This window comes from Rhinopithecus bieti, unplaced genomic scaffold, assembly GCF_001698545.2.
Source record: "Rhinopithecus bieti isolate Rb0 unplaced genomic scaffold, ASM169854v2 scaffold_27898, whole genome shotgun sequence".
Classification (NCBI taxonomy): Eukaryota; Metazoa; Chordata; class Mammalia; order Primates; family Cercopithecidae; genus Rhinopithecus; species Rhinopithecus bieti.
The window spans coordinates 842,164-846,492 of NW_016812636.1; the positions used below are offsets into that span (position 1 = coordinate 842,164).

General features: G+C 44.3%; 1 long non-coding RNA gene and 1 pseudogene across 2 annotated transcripts; both read left to right on the forward strand.

Moving 5' to 3' along the window:
* The first annotated feature begins 1,596 nt into the window (after positions 1-1,596).
* Positions 1,597-3,898, forward strand: LOC108545129 (uncharacterized). The gene is made up of 2 exons (XR_001890051.1): positions 1,597-1,687; positions 3,523-3,898. It is a non-coding gene; the product is annotated as an uncharacterized LOC108545129 (long non-coding RNA).
* Positions 1,681-2,967, forward strand: LOC108545128 (uncharacterized; annotated as a pseudogene). The gene has a single exon (XR_001890050.1). The product of XR_001890050.1 is annotated as an uncharacterized LOC108545128 (transcript).
* Positions 3,899-4,329: the final 431 nt, after the last annotated feature.

Sequence of the window (4,329 nt, forward strand, 5' to 3'; positions counted from 1 at the left end):
TCCTTGTGGAGAGGAAAGAACAGAGAACAGAACATATTCACATTTTGCATGTCATTTTAGATTTAAATTATCTTTAAAATTATATTTTACACAAGGTTAATAATTGTCACTTTGGAAAGTTCTGATGTTTATCATTCCAGAGGCATTCATTTTTTATATTAAGAAAAAAACTACTTTATCATGCATCAGGGGTTCCTCTACACTCAGTAAAGAGATATTGGCATAAGATTTAGAATACATTGTAATTATTCATGTGAATTGGAACATACAGCACTATATCAGCGAGATATTGTCCGATAGACTTCCGTAGTGGAAAACAGAAACAATTATGACACATAAAAGAATTTTTTAAGAAGGCAGTCTACAAGAGGCATGGAAGTGCACCAATATGACCTGAAGGACCCAGGCACTGTCTGTATTTTGGCTTCAAGGTGTCCACTGGGAGTTGACCCTTGATTTTTTTAGAAATTTTTTTATTAATTTTAATTGTTGTGGGTACATAGTAGGTATAATATTGTGGGGGTACCTGAGGTGTTTTGATACAGGCGTGTCATGTAAAATACTCACATCATGATTTCCACATTCCAGATGAAAGAGGAAGGTAGGAAAGGCAAGAGTGTGCTCCTCCCATTTGGGTTAAGTCTCTTTAACAAGCATCTCTGAAAGTTCCATACACCATTTTTCACTCACTTCTTATTGGCCAGGAAGGAATCATAGCTACAAGGTGAGTTGGGTAATGTAGTATTTTATCTCAGCTCACATGGTGGTTTTACCTCTTTAAATTTCCTATGTATTACAAAAAACAAATATATAGATAGCTACGGCAGTAGTTCACATCTTTATTTGTGTTATTTTAAAAATAAATAAAGAAGCACATTTTATTTATGTCATCATGTTCTCTTTGAATTTAAAAAGATCCGATTCTCTTATAAAGCAGAAAAACAATGAACTTTAATTTCCTGATGCATAGTGTCGAACAATCACTTCTTACATATTTAATTACAAGCTACAGTCAGTCTTTGGCCATAGGGATCAAAGATGAGTAACAGTTTATCCTTCTCTCAAAAACCTACAAGTTTTTTTGAAGGAGAAAGACGTACAAACTCATTATAATACACAATAGAAAATCTATTTAAGAAGTAATACGCCCGAGGGAATGAAACTAACTCTGACCTCCCGGCTCCACAGGCGGCACGGGCGGCGGTAAAATGGCGGCTCCAGGACCTCGCCTGGCGGCCATGGCGCCTTCCTCAGCGCCGTCTGCACCTCCATCCTATGAAGAGACGGTGCTGTTACCAGTTATTACCCCACGCCTCAGCTCCCACGCCTGGGTGTGAAGAGACGGTGGCTGTTACCGGTTATTACCCCACGCCTCCAGCTCCCACGCCCGGGTGTGAAGAGACGGTGGCTGTTAACGGTTATTACCCCACGCCTCAGCTCCCACGCCTGGGTGTGAAGAGACGGTGGCTGTTACCGGTTATTACCCCACGCCTCGGCTCCCACGCCCGGGTGTGAAGAGACGGTGGCTGTTACCGGTTATTACCCCACGCCTCCAGCTCCCACGCCTGGATGTGAAGAGACGGTGGCTGTTAACGGTTATTACCCCACGCCTCAGCTCCCATGCCTGAGTGTGAAGAGACGGTGGCTGTTAGTGGTTATTGCCCCACGCCTCGGCTCCCACGCCCAGGTATGAAGAGACGGTGGCTGTTAACAGTTATTACCCCACGCCTCAGCTCCCATGCCCGGGTGTGAAGGGAAGGTGGCTCTTACTGGTTATTACCCCAGGCCTCCAGCTCCGATGCCCGGGTATGAAGAGACGGTGGCTCTTACCAGTTATTACCCCCACGCCTCCAGCTCCCATGCCTGGGCCAACTATGGGGCTGGTGACAGGGCCTGGAGGGAAGGGCATGAATCCTGCTTCGTATTTTGCCCAGCCAGCGCCCATCCCCAGTAACAATCCAATCACCGTGCAGATGGTCTATGTGCAGCACCCCATCCCCTTTTTGGACCACCCTGTCCAAATGCATTGTCCTTCCTGCAACAAGATGATCATGAGTCAGCTGTCCTGTAACGCCGGTGCTCTGACCTGGCTGTCCCGCGGGAGCCTGTGCCTCCTGGGGTGCGTGGTGGGCCTGCTGCTTCATCCCCTTTGCGTGGACGCCCTGCAGGACGTGGACCATTACTGTCTCAACTGCAGAGCTCTCGTGGGCACCTACAAGCGTTTGTAGGACTCAGCCAGACGTGGAGGGAGCTGGGTGCCGCAGGAAGCCCTTTCCACCTCTCATCAAGCTTCACACCTGGTGGAGGTTCTGCCCTGGTGATCTCACCTCTCCAGGGGGCCCACCTTCATGTCTTCTTTTGGGAGGAAATGTCGCAAAACTAACAAACCTCCAAACCCCAGAAACTGCTGCTTGGAGTCGTGCATAGGACTTGCAAAGACATTCCCCTTGAGTATCAGTTCAACGGTTTCCTGCCTCCCTGTGACCCTGAGTCCTCCCATCTAACTGTGATCATTGCCCTCTCCGAGTATCTTCCAGTGATCTGCCATCAGTGGCTTTTTTTTCCTGCCTCCGTGGGCCTTTCTGGTGGCAGCCTCAAACTGAGAAGCCACAGTTGCCTTATTTTTGAGGCTGTTCTGCCCGGAGCTCAGCTGAACCAGCCTTTAGTGCCTACCGTTATCTTATCCATCTCTTCCCATCCCTGATGATAAAGATCTCGCCTTACAGACTTTACAGGCTTGGCTTTTAGATTCTGTAACTTCAGACTTCATTAGCACACAGATTCACTTTAATTTCCTAATTTTTTTTTTTTTTATGTACAAAGAGGGGCTATTAACACCCAGTACAGACATATCCATGAGGTCATAAATGCATGCTGGAAAACTAGGGCTGGATTTTATCACTGCCCTGTCTCCCTTTGTTTCTCTGTGTCAGATCTTCAGCTGCCTCTTCGTCCATACAGCAGATTTTTTTTCTCATAGTAGATTAATCTATTATGCAACAGTTTTTATGACCTCCTTTTGCGTCTGAAATCTTTTGAACAGAATTTCTTTCTTAAAAAAAAAAAAAAAAAAAAAAAACAGAGACGGGGGTCCTTTACTGTTGTTGCCCGGCCTGCGTCTTGAACTCCTAGCGCTCAAGTGATCCTTCTGCCCTGGACTCCGAAGTTGCTGGGATTGCAGGCCAGAGCCTACCGTGTGGGCGGCCTGACATAATTTCAAGAGGGAGGATTTATAAAACATTTAATCATATGATTGGTGTCATTTTTCCCATTTGCCAAGGTAGCCTCACTTAAAAAAAAAAGAGGAAAAGAAATGGATAATTTCATCCACTGCCTTTACTTGGGGTTGATATGGTTCTTAAACACCTTCATCATGGAACTCTCAAAGTGGGGTCCCTTTTGGGTTCCTGGTGGTGGGTTTTGAAAGATAAGGGAAGGCACATTTTGAGCATGCCTGGGTACCATAGTGCAGAACACTTGGGAACCAGAGCTGTTTCAGAGGAATCTGAAGTCTGCTTTTAGTTTTCAGAGACACGGCTTGTTGTAAAACATCAGAAGACATGATTTCCAGGACTCAAGCAGCAAGCCAGGATTCTAGGTTGGCTGCTGTGTCATCTTTGAAGTCAAGACAAAGCTGGGCTCGACCTTCAAGAGTCCTCGTTTTGACAATAATTCAGCCTAGGGAACTCATGTGAATACTACTATGTAGAAATAAAACCTAGACCTTGAGCGAACATCTGTATATTGGTTGAAAATGATAGTGGTAACCGTTGATCCCCCTTACTTCATTTGATGTTTGGAAAATTCCAGTAATTATCATTTTTGCAATGAATATGGATACCACATAGTACTTTGGTGTTACCTGCTTTTGAAAAATAAAGTCTTTGGTTCACCCAGTTAAAAAAAAAAAAAAAAAAAAAAACTAACTCATTGGTGAACCAGGGGTGACCACAAGAAGAAGAGGTTGGAAAAACTTCCCAGAGGATGTGATATTTGATCTGGACTCAGAAAGTTGAGTAAGATTTCAGTGCAAGGCAAGGAATGAGGAACTCAGACAGAAGGAATAGGTTTCCAAAAGCTTATTGCATGTCCAGTGATATTTAACGTATAATGATAGTTTAATACTGTGGCATAAATGTATGGTCAGAAGTTCAACATTTCTGTGAACAAAGTTTTATTGGAGCACAGCCATCCATTTGTTTATGTGTGTTCCTACTACATGAGCAGAGTCGAGTAGTTATAACAGGGGCAGTATGAATTGCAAGCTGAAAATATTTACAAAAGTGTTTGCCAACTCTTGATATCAATTAAGACATTTGCACAGGTATA